Raw genomic sequence first — 18,759 nt, forward strand, 5'->3', positions numbered from 1 at the left:
TGCGAGGCATATCCATCATGAGAAAGTTCTGTTTGTTTGTTGACTGTCGGTTTAGCTGGAGATTAGATAAAGCTTAATTAATGCAGTCCAGTTATGCTTTCTAGGCTAAATTCTTGACACGCAGATAAAAACTAATACAGAAAGTCACAGGCTTCCTCCAGCAGAAGTCAAGGGAAGACAGAGCATTTTAACCACTAACTCAAAGGGCCCTTTTTACAAGACAAACCTTATTAGCGAGTTGTTATCTGGTCCATGCTCACAGACTCCTTTGCTTGGCAGACCAAGAGTCTCACCCTGGGAAAAGCCCCAGAAACAATCTCTCAAGCATGCCCTTTTATGACCCCAAATATCAATTTTCTACAGTCATTTGCAAATATTCTGCAACATGTTGGAGTTGCCCTTTTATCATTGGGGGAAATATCAATTCATTTACATGTATGTTCTCAGAATCACGAAGACTTTGCAAAGGTCTTATCAGAAACCTTTAGGGTCACAGTGACCCATAAATTAATGGCAGCCTTGTTCACAAAAATTTTACCAAAACCTCTTTACCTTCCAAGCAGATTCTGATCAAACAAATTAGTGCATCACCAGCTTTTCTTGCCTTTCACCCAATTTACAAACACAATGCCATCTGCTAAGTCACAGCAAATAATTCCTGTTTCTGTTACACTGATCAACTGAGTTCCCAATGAACCTCTAGTCCAATTCTCTCTGAAGCCCTTTTAGGAGTCAAATTCCTGCATGGTTACATACTACAGCTAACCAATATTTTTGTATGGTCAAGTGGCAGCCAAATGGAAAAGAAATGGACCAAAACTGGGATGGTGACCAAGGGAGAGACTAATATTAAGCAGTAAGGATAACTGCCTCAAGCTCTCAAAAAACACCTCTGGAAAGAGGACTAAATGACAAAAAAATACCTTGAAGTTTGAAACACCTCAAGATTATGAACCAGACTAGGTAATACAAGGGAGAAGAATGGAGCTAGGTGTAACCAAAGGCAGAAGCAGTTTGTTGAGCTTTTCCCCAGAGAAAGCAAAGCCCACAAGCCAGGGCTGAGGAGAGCAAGGCAAAACGCAGCAGAAAGAAGATGAGCAAAAGAAGAGGCTGGGACCAGCTGATATCCAGAGCTATGGCCACAACATCAGTGGGAGCAAGGCCAAAATGATATTAAATCTACAGAAGCATTGTCAAAATTCATCCCCCTGGCTGAAATGCCACAAATTTGAGGGTCAGCTACAGGCCAGCTACTCCAGCCAAGTCAGGCAGATCCCGGGGGGAACATGTTCCAGCACATCCAGCAGACCTAACTTTGGCTACACCTCCTGTTATCAGGCCCAGCACTATGTCAAACCATCAGACAGGTCTGCACAGCCTTTCAGCAGGACAAGAGGGTCACTGGAAGAGCACGGCTTGCACAGTGTGAGCCACAAGGCATGAGTTAGTACCTGGCAAGCTACTCCTGCTCTAACTGTGCTGCATTTGTAGCCAAGGAGCCAAGCACATCCGTCCCAGGACAGCAAGGCCAGGTGTCCCAAGGAGGAGCAGTTGAGAAGAGTAAGGCATTCAAAATGACCCGAGGAGGCTGTCTATGCTGCCTGTGGAGCTGGCCAAGGGAGCAGAAAGAGTAAATGCAAAGAAATGATAATCAGTTAAAATATTTGTTTTACACGTGGAAGAGAGGAAAACAGACAGGGAGATAGCATGCTAAGACTGCAGATAGTAATTTCCATTCTTCTTCTATAATACACATCCCCCCTTTCTGCCTGTTTTCCTATGGAAACAAAGCACTCTGATCCCCTTCCCCTGACTTTAATAACTTTTGAACTTATTGGACAATTTTGATTAAATTTACTGAGAGGCAATGATATCAATGACAATTTCATTCCTATATGAGTTGCCCTGGCTGAGCAGAGAAGAGAATTTATCCTATTTGAGAGACCAGTATAAACTCACCATTTACCAAGCAAGAGAGGATCCATGTGTGCACATGCCTCTGCAGGGGTGAGGAAGAAAGAGGATGAGAGAGGTGTCCAAACACAGTAACATCTCTGGGCCGAGCTCATATCATCTTAGGCATCAATGCCAATCAAGCACTAGACATGTTGCCTCGCTGGTAATGTGTTTGGGAGACGTGCTACTTGCAACAGCACAAAACAAGCTCTCCGTTTGCGTGCATGTGCATCACAGATTTCAGATTATACCCTCAGGTATGGTCAGTGCTCGTGCTAAAGTTGGGGGAGCACTGCTCTGGCCCCTAACCACCCACCTGCAGGCACCTGCCTGCCCTTTCTACCAGGGGGCAGAGCTCTTTCCTGCCTCCAAAGGACAAGTGTGAGGCACCCATCTATAAGTGAGTGGGAGGCCATTCAGCATGGGTGCTCTTCTCCTGCTTTTTGGCTGTCTATAGGCAGTGCTAACACCAACCTGCATAAACCACCGGAACAGGAACAGAAAGCATAACAGAACGATCATATGCTTGGTAGAAGGCCAAATGCTGACAGCAAAGAAGCCTATACGGGCTTGTTAACCTACTAAAATAACATAACTCTTTCCCCACCAGCACATTCATACATGACTTCTGCCACAACAGGTCAGTAAAGAATTATTTACCAGATCTGCAGCACAAAGGGTAGGAAATGATAGCTGGGCCCTGCTGGGAGGGTGGAGAAAAATGCAGTAAACAACAGAAAACTGTTGTGCTTTGGTGCTTTTCCTCTTGCTGAAACCTCTGATGGCAGCTATAAATCTTTCGCTGTCGCTTGCAGTGGGTATTTACTAATTACAGCATCAGCATGTCTTGTCCCAGTCCATGGGTTCTTGGGATAGCCTAGCAAAGGAGCAGAAATAGTTTTGCAATGAAAGTATGTTCAGGGAATGAATGTCTCAGCACTGATCTCTCCACTGCTCTGGCACCAGCACTAGGAAACTAGGGATCACAATACAGAGAACAAGGATGTTAATTCTGCCTAAATAACAGACTGCGTTTCCTTTCCCCGGCTGTTCTGGGGAGCTAATTACACAGATTCCCAAATCAAAGAAAAACAAAACAGTCTGCAAACGATTGCAATGTTGATGTGTTGGCAGTCTAAACCATGACATATGGTCCTTCAGTATGTCATCCTAGAGAACAGGCTCACGAGCAACGCTTCTTACGTAAAATAATGTCGTAAATAACAGAAAGAGGCTGATTTTAGAAATGTACTTGAGGTGGCCTCCCTAGTTCCACAATAAGACAGCCAGTGTTTCACAGAGCTGTTGCCAGCCTGGTGATAGGTTCCCAAACGTACCTCACTTGAGGGGGAAGGAAGGTGAATCATATCCAGACAGGATCCCAGCTTAGTCAATACCCACACGCAAACTTTGCTAAAACACCACTAAGGTTGCGAAGTCAAGATTTTGGCCCTAACACTCGCTGAGCACCATGTGCATGTATGTGTGCCACCAACCCTGTTCCAGGAGTGCCCCATGGTGGTGCACCAGCCTTCACACCCCTCATCAGCAGGATTCAGACCTCGAAGTTCACCACCCAGACTCCTGCCGTAGACATCATGGAGTAAGGGATAGCTGCATGGACCCTCTGCGGCCCAGCAGGGAAGAGAGGTGAGACATGAGTGCCCCAAGGGCTTTCGCATGCCTTTGTCCACAGCAGCCACATGGAGGTTCAGCACTCTGTGGTCCAGCTGAGGAGATGAGCATCACTCCTGGTGGCACAGGGCTTCGGCCATTCCCCAAAAGTGAGATGCTTCCTCTCTCCACCTCCTTCACGCTACCCTTGCCCAAGCTCTTCTTCCTTCACCCTGGTAGCACCTCGCTTCATACCTTTGCAACCTGTCCCACTGCCACCACCCCACCTCAGAAGCTGGTCAGCTCCCCAGTTTGTCCTCTATCCCCCATGGGCACCCTGGTATAGCCCAGCTGGCCTTGAGCAGAAACTCTGAGGATCAGACCAATGCTCCTTCTTGGCAAGCACAGAAGTGAATTTCACTGTGCAAAGTTTAAGGACAGAGATGATTTATTTTCTCCTTACCCTTGGGCCTATAAAGTTCAGCTGCACAGAGCAGCCAACCTTCATCGAGTGGCTCAGGGCACTGAGATCAAGATTTTGGCCCTGAAGACAGGTAACCCAGGCTCCCCTGCCTGCATCCTCACCCCACCCTCCTTCAGGACCGCAGGGTGGTAGGGAGAAGACCCTTAAGGTCATCATTTTGCTACCTGTAACCCTGGGCAATGGATTATTTTTATGTGCCAAACACCTGCTCTGGACACAAGTAATTTGCTGTGGAGTTTATTATTCCAGGAAAGGCTAAAGGGACACGGTACCATGGCACTTGCCTGCCTTACTGCATGCTGAAATCCCAAATTCTGACATGCCGAGGGCCCCAGGTTGCCTTCCTCTCCCCATGCCTGCGTTTGGCCTTCAAAGGGGCAAATATAACTCCGGTAACGGCATAGAGGAAACCTTGGAGAGGCCACAGGAGCCTTGTGCCTCTTGGGAAGGAGGCAGCAGATAAACAGGATTAGGGAATTTTGCATAGCTCAACCTGCCAATTTCTGTAAAAAGGAAATGTAGGCAGTGCCTGCAGCCGTGATTCAGAGGAGAAGCCTTTGAAATGACTGCCAGGAGAAACGTGTTAAGATACAAGCTGCTTTTCCTCCGCAATAGGTGCAGTACAGGGAACAGCCCTCCTCTGTGGAGCCCCCCCTGCACCAGGCACAGTTTGTGGAGCACAGCCGGATGGCCAGAGCCCTGGGAGCCAGGCAAAGCAGGCCTCATCCTGCATCACAGGCTCCAGCTGCTGCTGGCATTCAAACAGGGAGGTCAGCTGCAAGATGTTCTGTTATGGACCAGACCAAAAAATTTCATTAAGAATGCTTTTTCCTGGGAAAATCTTGGCGGTTTTTCACCTCTTTTTCTTTTTGTTGTTGAAAAGTGCAGACCTGAAAAGTAAAATATTTAAAACAGGGTAGGAAGGGGTTGGGTTTGGGGTTTCCTTTGGAGAAAGCATTTGGATTTTCAGGTGAAAATGGTTAGTTTTCAACTTTGCATTGGAAAGGCAGCTATTCCATGAGGACTATAGCATGTGACACCTAGTCTCACAGCAGCAGGCATATTCTGCAGTGGTTAGGACTTCACCCTGCAGGAATGTGATAATAGAGGGGCAACCCTAGCATCACATAATTCTGCCCTTAGGAGTCTCACACCCCCAGGAGGAGATTACATGCCCTGAACTTGCCTGTGCTCTGGGACAAGGGGAGCCACCAGCAACTCTCCCCGAAAGCAGAGCCCCTGGCATCCTCTCCCCACTCTTGGGCACAGCACCAGAGGATGAACACTGATTTTTCAGTGAACTCTATATGAGCATGCGCTCAGTGAAGCCCATGAAGGCTCTGCTCATTAAACCCAAGGGGCACATACTGGGAGAAAGGGTAAGACCACTGTAAAAACAAATTGCTGCTGTGTGATCATCCCCATGGTGGTCCAGCCCAGCTGATACAGTGTCACTAGACTGCCTTGTTTGTAATACTTGGCATTATCAGTAGTGGCTGTGCCTTTTTGCCCTTAGATTTGGCTGGGGATGGTGCCTTGAAAGCACAAAGCCAGGCTGGAGCAGTTTAGGGGAGCTGGAGACAGGGGAAGGAAGAAAATCAGAGCAGAAACCACCACAGCATGCCTTGTGGCACACCTGTAGGGGTACTCTGACAGGGACAAGGATCCCTGATAAAACAACAGTAACACTCACCATCCCAGCCAGAGGACAAGCAGCTCTTCCAGCTGCCTCTGCCATGGAACCAGAAATCTTCAGTGAAGAGCTGGGATAGGCATGTGGGGACAGAAACTAGCACAAAATGATGGAGTTGGTCTGGAGCATGGCAAAGCCCAACCCAGGGTTTCTGAGGCAGGGACCAATCCATCTCTCAGAAACACGGACAAAGGGTTGCACTTATGAGGTCTGAGGCAGCACACGTGACCCCTGGGGAGGCAATGAGGTGACCGGTGTAGGGGCGGTGGTGTAAGGTGGTGGAGATTTCATGTGTGTCTGGGGTGCTCATGCTGGATTTGGCCGGCCATGTCTCTACGTGTGAGGGGAGCAGCGCAGCCCTCGGGCAGCTGCCAGCAATGGAGCTCCAGGTCGGGGTGGCTGCTCCCGTCTTCACGAGAAGGCTGAGTAGAAGTCTTTGCAAGAAGCCTGAGTCTACAGGCCTTGCACCTACACGGCAAATCAAACCCCAGCACATGTAAACAAAAAAAAAAAGCTGCACTCCTGGAGTACTTAGTTCTAACCAAAGACAGCTAAAATGAAGAAAACGCTAAACTTTTAGTTCATATATACATATATTAATTATTTATTTGCAGGTACTGATTCAGAAAAGCTTTTTTTCAAAGTTGGTCTGACAGCTTTCTGTTAAAAACTACTTTTCTCCTGCAAGTGACACCCACCGCTAGCAAGTTATATGAGCAAAAAATAAAGGGAGGAATCACATCTAGTTTCCCTACATCTACTCTGAATTTGCTCATTTTGCACTGGATGATATTTGTTCTATCCCTCAGGGTACTCCTGTCCTTGGATGAGATTTTATTGTTGCTCTTAAATCCTGTTTGGATGGACTTCCAGCAAGCCCCAGACAGCTGAAAGCTTGGTTGCACAGCATGTAAAATAGGACCATTTGGTATGTGGTGCACGGAGCAGGCATGAGAAGAACCTGCTTCTTCAGACAAGACCTTACGTGTGGTGGGCAGGTTTCCAAAGCAGCCCACCCATTGCCTGCTCTCCTGGGCCTGCGAGGCTGCAGATAACCTGCTTTGTTGGCCCACTCCACAGAGCCCCGTGTCCAGCCACGTCACCCACCTTCAATGGCCAAGCCATCGCAGTGTGTTAAGGCAGGCCCTGTTGGCTCTCAGGAGCCAGCAAGCACAGTGCCAAATCAGCAGAGGTTGGCAATTCCCAGGGCTGGGAGGGAGGTGGAAGACCTGGTATGGAGGAAGGGATGGTGGCCCCAACCATGCAGTACAATGACATGCTTATGGAGATCCTGGCAGCAGCTGTGCTTGCTGGCAGGCCAAGGGATGGCCAAGGTGGTTAGCAAGCTGAGCTGTGTCCTGTGCTGTCCTGAGCACCAACGCATTTCAGTGCTAAATGTTCTTAAATGTTGGACCTGAAGTTTTACCCTGGAATACACCCTGATAAGAAACTCATCTCCCTCTCTGAGTCTTTGTCTCTCAGGTATACTGTATATCCAGTTAGATCTACGCAGAGATTGCTTAGGACATTAGAGACAGGCAAGAGAAGCTGTAAGTAAAGAAAAAAAAAACCTCAAAGAAAAGTTAAAAAATACCAAATATCGCACAGCAGTCCAAAATAATAGCTCAACTCAACTGCTATAAAAGGTGAAATTAAAAGAGGTCAGTCTGTACAGCTGTGCGATTTTATGCCAGATAAAGGATCTAGCTTCTCATCTGCTAGACTATTTCATCATTAGCTTTTCCAAAAATCCATCTCTCTGCTAGTAATGTCAAATAAATCTTCACTAAAATGCAAAAATGTTTATGATTATACCTACTGACCCGTTCTTTTATTAAATGAGGACAACAGGATGATGCCCTGATATTTGCTAATGGGTTACTCCGATCTAACCTTTTCTTGTTCAACCAGATCATTGGTTTTCATTTCATCATACAATAGTTGCCAATAAAATTAAGTCAATTAAATTAAAAGTCTATTATGTTCTTTGAAATCAGGCTGAGACCTTTTTTCCTCAGTCAATGCTCTGAGAAGACTTTTGATAGGGCAGCTGGGAAATCTGGAGCAGTTTCTCATCTGCTGTAAATTGGTTTAGCTTTTCAAAAATCAATACAGTGGCATCAGCTTACCCCAGCTGAGGGCTTAAACCCTGATGTGTAAGAATAAGCCTCAAGCATGATTTGGGGCCAAGATTTAGATCTAGAATTACTCGTTCATGCAATCTCAAAGACCTTGTCTACTTATCAAAGTGGTAGCAGTTACCTATAACATACCTGGTGCAGTTACACCATCATCTCTTCCCTATGTAAATATCCCTATTCCAGTATAAAAATGACCTTTTAGATTGAACTTTAAATGTGAGCTATTCCCAAGAGGCATAAGTGAAATCAATAAAAGACTCTAATGTCACATAGTCATATCTGCATGAAGCTGCCTCCTTTGGTTTTCTGATATAAAATATTTCACCACATTTTTTCCAGTAGACAAGACCTTAATATCTCATTCAGACATTATTTAAATAAAAAGGCAAACAGAGAAGGAATGTTCTACATCCTAACAAAATCCTAAGCTCTAGCCTTGAAATGCCATTCAAGTATCTTAAGAACTAGTAGTGGATATTACAACTATAAATGGTCTTAATTTGCAGACAAACCATTCACTTTGCAACATCTTTGAAAGTGACTTAACGTTTCTGGGCCAGGCTTCCAGTAAATTTTTGCCGAAATCAGCTGCCTCTTAGAAAAGAACATTTAGACATTTAGCTATTTCATCCTGAATGAAAAGATTAAGGCTGATAAGGCAGGGTGCCCACAGTTTATTCCCCTGCCTTACTGTAGGACAAATGTTTTGTGAAGAGCTGAACATGCCCCCCACTGCCCCCAAGATATGTAGGTGAGGGGAGCTCAACCACCTCAAATATACCCAGCGTGACTCATGGCTGATGTGGTCCCCAGTTCTGTCTCATCTTCTGTTCACCCACAGTGCCTCTGGCACATCTGATCAAAAGACAACGGGGAACAGCCTCTCATGTGGTGGGGCAGGACAGATGCCTCCAGTCAGTCAGTGGGAGATGCTAGGTTCCAGCCAGGAGCTCCAACCCATCCAAGGGAGCACCCTGGGGCAGGACATCTCATAGGAGAAAAATGAATTTGCTTGCTGCCCAAACAGTTACAACTGGTAGGTAAGCCTAGTGGCACTGGAGCCATGGCTTGGCAAGGTCTGGGGGCTGCAGTACGAGGCTGGGCTCTCAGCCACCAGGAAACCTTGGACTGCAGCCTCCAGCAGCGAGACATGGGCTACAGTCCCATAGACTCCTGGTGGAGCGAAGGACACCAGCTGGAAGCGGCCAGGTGGTTTCCTTCAGTCTCATAAGGTGGGGGTGAGATCTGCTTTTCTACAGCCCAAAATGGCAGGCCTGGGAAAGACAAATGGTATCATATCAGTTTTAGAGGCCCAAGACATTCTGATTAACCCTTTAGATGGCATAGAGAAGTGGGCTTGCTCACATGACCCCAGGATACATTTTCCTGTTTGTGTCCTAGTGTGTTTTTGTGTCTTCTCCATAATAATAAAGAACAACTGCAGATCTTTAAATAAGATGTAAAATTCTTACAGGGCTAGTGAAAACGTCAAGAATAAACTTAACCAGGACAACATCATCTAGCTCAGGTGACTGTCTTGGATGCTTTTTTTCAACTTGAAAGCAGTGAACCTCCCTTAATACTCTCAGAATTCTGTCAGAAGTCATCTGTAAACCCTTAACACCATATCCATACTGCTGTTACATTTGAACCTCCAGCCCTCTGTTAGCAATCATCCTGAAGAGCTGGCACACAAGTAGAAAGTGTTTTAACAGTCTTCCTGCAGATTTGATAGCAAAGGCAGCACAATCCCCACCAAGCCTAGACAAACTGCTGTGAAAGGAAGGCAAATAAAGACCTGGAAGAGCTTTTTCATGTGGATTGAGACAAGAGGTTTACCCAAAAACTTTAAAGCAAACTTGGGAATTAACACTGAACAGCTTTGTGTGTATTTCCAAAGCTTTAACTCTCTGCTATCACAAATTCAAACAGTGAAACAGCTCCTAACCCTAATTAACTCAAAATTATTGACTTCTTAGAAAAGCTTTGAAGCACAGAAGGGCTTTCTATCAGCCAAACCTACAGTGCAGACCAGAGGTTTCCCTATTCAAACTTCAAAGTTTTTCAATTTGCATCAGACGTATAAACTACATGCAAATCACACAAGATCTACCAATGTATTTTGCTCCTAGAGAGCATTTTTCTAGGATAAAAGCTTTAAAGTGATCTACAAATTTTTAACTGTAAGCAGAAAATCCCAACTTCTTTTCAGACCCAAGGGACGTGGCAATGAATACAAGAGATATGGTCACACTGTCAAAAGGCAAGGCAAAACCGTCCCTTGCATGGTGTTGCAAGGGGCACAGGACAAGAGGTCAGGGTCAGACCTTCCTCTGAGCCTATCTCCTCTCTGCCACTGAGCAAGGAATAGACTGGAGATATCCCAACATTTTTTGCCGCGGCAGTCCCTACTCAGGCTAGAGACTGGAGAAGGGTAGAAAGTCTAACATTCTCTTTCCTCAGAGAATCTTTTCATACATTAATGGGTTTCCAATTCTAAACAGACTCTGAAATGACGTAAACAAGACTCGGTTGCTTGTTGTTAATGACTCTGGTGCATGCAGTTTCATCAGCCCTGCATAGATCTAATTTTTGCTGAACAATCACTGTTAAGCTGCTGGAAACCCATGTCATCAATTTCAAGAATGGTAAAGGTGAGCTTCCTCCCAGGAGATCCACACCCCTCTTGTAATTGTCAAATTAATGGAATTACATTGGGGTAAAAGTGATGTAAATGAAGACAACACTTGCTTGGCAATTTATTTGCTGTATCAGGGAAACATTATCGGTTCTGACATATCAGGTGGATTGCCTGTTCACTGACACCTTTGTAACACAACAGTGATTTTGATGACATCCTTAGGTAATGAATACAACAGGAGAGTTACAGCATTGAAAAAAACTACAGCATTTTCCATCTGCGGTACACATTAAATATCAGCCATGATGAGTTCCATGGGGTTACCCCTGTGTAGAAGTGAAGCAGTAGAGCTCAGATGCCTGCATTTTTGTTAAGGCAACACATCGCTTTACAGTTACTTCCAGTTGCTCACACAGAAATATCATCTTGAGGTGCTTTAGTACATCACAGCTTAGAAAGCAAACAGTGATAGTCACAGGGGTGTGACATGCTTCTCATCATGTGAAACTTGAGAGCCACAGCCAGGACAGCTTGGTGTCAGCAAGAGAGAAAGGGAAGGGGATGCTTATACCTGGTGTGCTCATGGAAGGAACAGGGCTTGACCAACAGAAGCAGCAGTAGAATGACTTCTCCATCTCCAGGTATGCACCATGTCTACGATTCACTGATTCTCTTGGCATGGTGGGTTTTAACAGGAAGCAGAAGAATAAAAGTACAGATTTACTGAACAAGGTACTCTGAGTCTGTATATAGCAACCTTTGCAATCCAGCTACTTTTTCCTTGAAGAAAGTTCTTTCTTTATAAAAACCCAGGGGTCTGCAAATTAGGGACATCTGGGCTGATAAGTCACATAGGCAGAGAGAGCCTCTGCTGCACAAAATGGCCAGACAGCAAAAGTATACAAGAAAAGCTGTGTCCCATGTGCCTTTCATACAGAACATGGAATTTGACAGTATATTACAGGAAATCTGTGTTGGAAGGGGTGGCTGAGAGGCTTAGCCCTGACTGATGAGTGAGGGGTGCGTGTTGATAAAAACAGTAGAGGTGTGCAGTTCCCGTGCAGGATGGGTCATGCAGCACTGGCTTCCACCAGTGGCACCCATACACCCTGGGGCATCTGTCCACCACCCCACATTTGCTGAGGAAAGATGATGCAGGGTATCCCTTGCCTCTCCACTGGGCTCTCTTCAGGCCAGAGCTGCCAGGGAGACCAGCTGCCTATTCTAAGAAGTCTGCCTTGACTAGTCTCCTCCCCTGCCTGTTGAGGCTCAGTCTGGGCCCTGCTGCATCTGGCTGCTTCTCCCTGAAGGCTTTCTCCTGGAAGACTGGAAAACCACCAGCAGCTCTCAAGCAGGAAAGCACAATTGTAGGAGAAAAGAACAATGAGATAATGCATGAATGGGGGTGGGCAGCAGTGAGAAAGAAGGGCACTCATTTGATAGTCTGATTTACTGAGCAGGGGTTATTTACAATATCCACAGTGCAGTGACGGAGCTGTGGCTTTCATGGGGGTGACATGTTTGAGACCAGTTCTAATAGCCAAGGGGTTCCTGCGTCATAGGTCCTGGCTTTCCTTTCCTGCCAGGTAGACTGGACAACCGGAGTGCTTTTTCCCCCCCCTCTTCTTGCTTTCTAATGGGAAGAGGAATTCCATTGCATTAATCTGGGAGCAAAAACTGACAGAACAAAAAGCAAATATTTCAGGACTTACAAAATCACAAGAGCTGGCAGCACTGTGTAGTTTTGTATGTTATTCATTCTAGAATGATTGGGAGGGACCTAACCAGTCCACTGGCAGAGACAGGGACACGTGGTGGCTTGTAAAACTCAGCAGAGAACAAAGTGAAAAGGTAGTGTAGCACAACTCCCTGCAGATGCAGAATTGCAGTGTGAGAGTCTTGCAGATCTAGTCTGTCTCTGTGAATGCCCTTGTTTCCTGCTGCATCCCCAAATCCCTGCAGATTTCAGCATGAAAAGGTGCTCTTTGAGCCTTTTACCAAACTGCAGGGGAAACAAAGTCCAACAGAGCATGACTTAAGGTAAAGGGCTTATTAACTCCAGGCAGTCGCCAAGTCAATGTGTCTAGACTGCAGGCAGAGCAGCTTTGATTGCCACTGCCTTTGGCATTTCAGTGGCCAGCAGTGTTTTGTGGTGTAAGTTCACCCTTACTTCACTCACAGTTCTCTGTGGTTCTCTTGGGACTTGTTTGATATAATGTGATCTTCTCAATGTCATCACGGTAAGGACCTGTGAGCCACATCCTGCACTGCTCACACATTTGATACTTTCAGAGCTACAGAAATATCCACTCTGAGGCTATCACCTCAAAGAAAAACTTAAAGATAACCTTCCAGAAAAATATCATATTCAGACTCTTTACGCCTTCTCTCAAGTCTGGAGCTTCAAAACCAGTTCCCCATTATGGAATCACGGTTTAAAGGAGAGCAGCAGTTTGCATTTTGTTTCTAGACAGCCATTTATTAAAAATGCCAAGACAAGCAACTTCCCAGGGGATTACACTACCCCTATTTCTGCCTGTTGAAGGACAGACGTCTTAGCCACCGATCAGACCTTTCCCCATGGAAGCAAGCCTAACATCCTGCAGCATCTCGCTCTCCCCTCTTTCACTCCAGTTTGGGTTAGGAAGCATTGAAAGAGGCTTGACTGAAATAAAACTGCCGGAAACAAGATATTCTTAGACACAGTGGTTATGGTAATATGGTACCTTTGCAGGACAGAAATAAGACAATTTCTTTTGAAAGGAACCAGCAGCCACAGAACCATTGACACTGGCAAAACAGGCTACGGCGAAGGAGTGAGAGACATCTGACAAAGCTAAGTAAATGCACTACAACAACCAAGATAATCCCAACAATGTGGCAGGTAAACAGAACAGGTTTTTCTCTGTCTAGACACACATACACACACACATCTATATATACGCATGCACACATGCAAGTATTTATATTCAGGTAGAAGCATTATTCAGACAGAGGTCTAATTTTAAGCTGATGATGCCCATTAGTGCAAGGCGTAACCAGCAATTTGGAAGCCCTTGGAAGTGTTTCCTTTTGTGGGTGTAGAGCTGCTAAATCGCATTGTAGAGGCAGCAATGTCTCTGTCTTAGGAAGACTGTGCTGCACAGCCCCAGAAGGCAGGCTGGTGCCCTTGCTTCCCCATGTGCCTTTCATTGCAAGTCAGAGCTAGGCTGCTAGTAGGATTTTCTGCCTTGTCACCTCCTCCTGCCCCTTTCACTGGAGTTTATGTCAGCCTGAATCTGGCCTGGCTTATTTAAACAAAGCCATCAAAGAAAATGTCACTGTGTTTTCCTAAGCACAAATGGATTTAGAGAGCCTAGCGTAGCAAATGGCAATGTAAAATTCACTTGCTTTACAAGTACAATCCTGCTGATGTAAACCAAAACACATATGCCAAGGAAAAGTTAATAGTCACCTGGAAAAAACATTAACTGGAGTTACATCTATTTTCTAATGGCATATTGTGTATGTAACAAAACACCCACAAATAATTTTGGGACCAGGGATGTTCCCCCTTCTAATTGTTTTCATCATGGGGGCCGCCAGGGCTCTTACGTGCGCTTTCGGCTGCTGCTGTGAAATATGTTTGTTCTTGTTCTGCCTCTGCAGGAAATCAGAGACTCTGGCTTCCTGTAGGCTGCAGATGCTTTATTCTTTGTATTCCCCAAATAGGAAGTCCTGGGGTCATTCTGCCTAATATATGGAAACTTAATTTCATTTCAACACAGGATTAATCACTAGGAAGTGTCAGGACATTGATGGGCTGATAACAAGACAGTTACAGCAGAAACCTTTTATGGGCACCAGGGCTGAAGCATTTGGCAACACACGTGAAGCTGTAAGCCTGCATCCAATGGGGAAGGAAGGCTACCTGATGAGAATTAACGCTGGCAATTGTAATAGCAGTGTTTTTTCATGCTCTGTAAACCTTACCAAATTTTTAAGCCTTTTTTATATTTTAAGAGGAAGGTAGATTGCTTTTGATGACTAACCCTTGTTTTTGATGACTAAGCTCTCTGTTTTTTCTCTACAAATCATAACAGCCCGCAGTGAATGTCCTCTCACTTACCACAGGCTGGCAATGGCACGCCTCGCTCTGTTGAAGGAAAGGCTTCTGATTTGCACCCTTAGAAGTCAGAGATCAGTCCCTCACTGCCACTGCATGTCACAGGGGGTGCAGATTTCTCAGGCTACTAGATCCAACGGGAACACTGGAAAAACCAAGTGCTAAATCTAAGTCCATAAGCAATTAAATGGAGTTTCACCAAGTGTGCTCAGGATTTCCATTTAAAACTGTTTAAACACAGCCAACACCACACTGCTGTGAGGTAGCAACTGTTCTTATACACATTGTAATGGCTGGGAAAAGTGAGATGCAAAGACTGAGAGCTTGGTCCGTGCCCGTAGAGCTGAGTTCTTCATCAGCACTCAGGGACTGACAGCATCAATCTTTATGCTGTGTCCAGCTTTTGCTCAGGGCTCAAGATAGCTTGCAGAAGAGTTGCTCTACCTAGCATCCAGTTTTAACCGATCAAACCCCAACAGCATGACTTTCGTAACAGCTCCTCCTGTATTCCCTTCTGTGTGGCTAGCTGTTACAGGTCCCGTCTCTCGTACTGCACCCTGCTCATTAGATGGTTTTACACTTTTTTTGAGATCTAGCTTTAGGGACAGGTAAAACACTTTTATCATGACAATGGGCTGTGTTCATCTAGCTGCAACTGGGACAGAAATGCAGCTCTGTAAGGAATTAACATGTTTTATGGCAAACAGTTAAGGACAAGACAGGACTGTGTGAAACATTTCATGAATATAATGTCATCTTGTGCCTTAGAGGAAGAGATCTGTCTAAATCATATGACTTTGTGAAGACAGTATGCTTCTAAAAACATATTCAGTTTAGCATTTTCTACAAGAAGTAAACAGGGAAAAAGGAATCTCCTTACAGAAAGCAAGAACCCCTTCACAGAGACCAGCAGGCATGTGGTGCCCAGCCCAAACTGCTCTTGCGCGGGATACAAATGGAGCTGTCACCTCCTCCCCTCTACAAACACACTGCAGCAACTGAGTATTTCAGTTTCTATCCTTCTGAGCTTGTGTGAAATCTGCTATGGAAAAGCAGTCAGTCAGACCAGCCCGCTGTGCTTTGCCTGCCTCCTTCATCTCCTCTGTCTGAAGCCAGAGATGAAAAAACCGGGTGTGTAAAGGGATGCCCTCTGCATGCCACATGGGATCACCCATCTGCCATCACCCTTCCCACGCAGCAGAACTAAGATGCTCACCAAGGTCTTGAGCAACCCCAGAGGCATTTCACCATGTTCATCATGTTCATCCAACACTATGAAAATGTCCCTTGACGAGCAAGATTAAAATGTTAACACTGTGCCCTGGGAATAAACTGTTGCATGCATAACTGGAGAAGCAGGGAAGCCTTGGGGCAGGAGTACACTACTATTCTGTCTGAACCCAGCTCAGCAAAGCTCTCCCCTCCTTGTAATTAATCCCCTTCTCATTCAGTCATGTAGTGTGGACATTCACCTAAATCCAATAATAAGCCACGGGATTTGAGCATGAGTTTGATATTAAACTCACAGTTAAATATTCTGCTGAATAGCAATGAAGCCAAAAATTGGCTTACGTGCTTTGCTGAATAGGAACGGCTTGCTGCAGTTCAGCGCCAGTGGAGAGGGGAGATTACTCTGTGAGGATGATTCACTTTGCTCAAGTCCAGACAACCCTGAGCTCCACAAGCCAGATCCCACCCTGCTTGTAAAGGAGACTTGAGAACACGAGAGGCTGGAATCGAGCAGTGATGCATATGATGACTGCCAGAAGACACCCAGGATATGAAAATAACAAATGCAAAAAGGTTCACTGCAGAGCATCACTCCCTCGGGGGTCTACATGAATCTGCAGAAACGCTGCATGAATAAAGCGGTGACCTTACCTAAGTGATGTACAGCAATTGAGTCAAACCACCGGCACTTCAGTCAGCTTCACTTAGGAGCACTTCTCTACACCACAGAGCCTTTACCAGCAGCTAAACTGGCCGATTTATGTCAGCAGTGTCTCTTGAAGCAGAATAAGCTTGTATTTGGATGGGAATGATTTGGAAGATATATCTTAATGTCTTCCCCAAATAAATTAAGCTATGTTCTTCTGCTGGTCTAAATTGTGCTTACTTGGTGGTTTTCCTGATCTACCTAACCTGGTTTGGGAAATAATCTTTTTTCCCCAGAAAACCTTCAGAATATCAGTTTGACTGAGGAGACTGACGCAGCGGCAAACACAGATAAAGGTGGCAGCTGAGAAGAAATTACATATAACGATGACAAGAGGCAGGAAATTTGGGATAAAAAACAGGCAAGGAAAGGAATCCCAATGATAAATCATTTTTGTTACAGACAAAACCCAAAGGAAAAAAGCTAAACAGCTTATCACAGACAGTCATGCTTAAAAGCCTGTCACAGAGAGAGTTTACATTAAGGGACAAACAAAACACATCAGGAAAGGCATAAAACATTGCCCTGAAGGACATGTCCTTTTCAGAAATGGCCAGACTCTGGAGGACGGGGCAACTGGGGATGAGAAGGAAGCTGAGAGACCTAGATTATAGGATCATATAGCACTGTTTAGGTTGGAAAAGACCTGTAAGATCACCAAGTCCAACCATTAACCTAGTACTGCCAAGTCCACCACTAAACCATGTCCCTAAGTGCCACATCTTTTAAATACCTCCAGGGATGGTGACTCAGCTGCTTCCCCCTTCCGGCAGCCTGTTCCAATGCTTGACCACCCTTTCAGTGAAGAAATTCTTCCCAGTATCCAAACTGAACCTCCCCCGGCAGAACTTGAGGCCATTTGCTCTTGTCCTGTCACTTGTTACCTGGCAGAGGAGGCCAATGTGCAGCTGCCTGCAGCCTCCTGGCAGGGAGTTGTATGGAGCCAAAGGTCCCCCTGAGCCTCCTTCTCTCCAGGCTGAACAGCCCCAGTTCCCTCAGCTGCTCCTCGTAACGCTTGTGCTCCAGACCCTCCACCGGCTCCATTGCCCTTCTCTGGACACGCTCCAGCACCTCCATGTCTGTCTCCGTTGTAGCAAGGGGCCCAAAACTGAACACAGGGTTTGAGGTGCGGCCTCACGCGAGCCGAGTACAGGGGGACGATCCCTTCCCCGGCCACACTGTTTCTGGTACAAGCCAGGATGCTGTTGGCCTTCTTGGTCACCTTGGCACACTGCTGGCTCGTGTTCAGCCGGCTGTTGATGAACACCCCCAGGCCCTTTCCCACCAGGCAGCTTCCCAGCCACTCTGCCCCCGCCTGTAGCGCTGCGTGGGGTTGGTGTGAGCCCAGTGCAGGACCCGGCGCTTCTCCTTGTTGAACCTCATGCAGTTGGCCTCGGCCCATCGGTCCGGCCTGTCCAGATCCCTCTGCAGAGCCTGCCTGCCCTCAAGCACATCCGCAGTCCTGACCAACTTGCTGTCACCTGCAAACTTACTGAGGGTGCACTCCATGTTCTTGTCCAGGGCACTGATAAAGGTATGGAACGGGGCCGGCCCCAGTACTGAGCCGTGGGGAACACCACTTGGCTGCTAACTGGGTGTAACTCCATCCACCACCCCCCTGTGGGCTGGGCTGTCCAGGCAGCTTTTAACGCAGCGTAGAGTGCGCCTGTCCAAGCCATGAGCAGCCAGTTTCTCCAGGAGAACGCTGGGAGACAGTGTCAAAGGCTTTACTAAGGTCTAGGTCCAGAGCCTTTCCCTCATCCGCTAGGCAGGTCATCTTGTAGAAGCAGATCAGGTTTGTCAAGCAGGACCTGACTTTCATAAACCCACGCTGGCTGGGCCTGATCACCTGGTTGTCCTGTATGTGCCATGTGATGGTGCTCAAGGTGGTCTGCTCTATAACTGAGGTTAGACTGACAGGTCTGTGTTCCCTGGATCCTTCTTCTGGCCCTTCCTGTAGATGGGCATCACATTGGTTAATCTCCAGTCTTCTGGGACCTCCCCAGTTAGCCAGGACTGCTGGTAAATGATGGAGAGCAGCTTGATGAGCTCCTCCATCAGCTCCCTCAGTGCCCTCGGGTGGATCTCATCCAGCCCCATAGATTTGTGTGTGTCTTAAGTGGAGCAGCAGGTCACTGATGGTTTCCTCCTGGACTGTTGGGACTTCATTCTGTTCCTTGTCCCTGTCT

General features: G+C 46.3%; 1 long non-coding RNA gene across 1 annotated transcript in view; it reads right to left on the reverse strand.

Annotated features, from left to right (window-relative positions):
• Positions 1 to 1,993: 1,993 nt before the first annotated feature.
• LOC121084067 overlaps positions 1,994 to 18,759 on the reverse strand; it is a 34,424-nt gene continuing 17,658 nt past the window's right edge. The window contains exon 3 of the long non-coding RNA XR_005826567.1: positions 1,994 to 2,833. This is a non-coding gene — a long non-coding RNA (uncharacterized LOC121084067). The remainder of the gene's footprint in view (positions 2,834 to 18,759) is intronic.

The sequence above is a fragment of the Falco naumanni genome, chromosome 2 (genome assembly GCF_017639655.2).
Source record: "Falco naumanni isolate bFalNau1 chromosome 2, bFalNau1.pat, whole genome shotgun sequence".
Lineage (NCBI taxonomy): Eukaryota > Metazoa > Chordata > Aves > Falconiformes > Falconidae > Falco > Falco naumanni.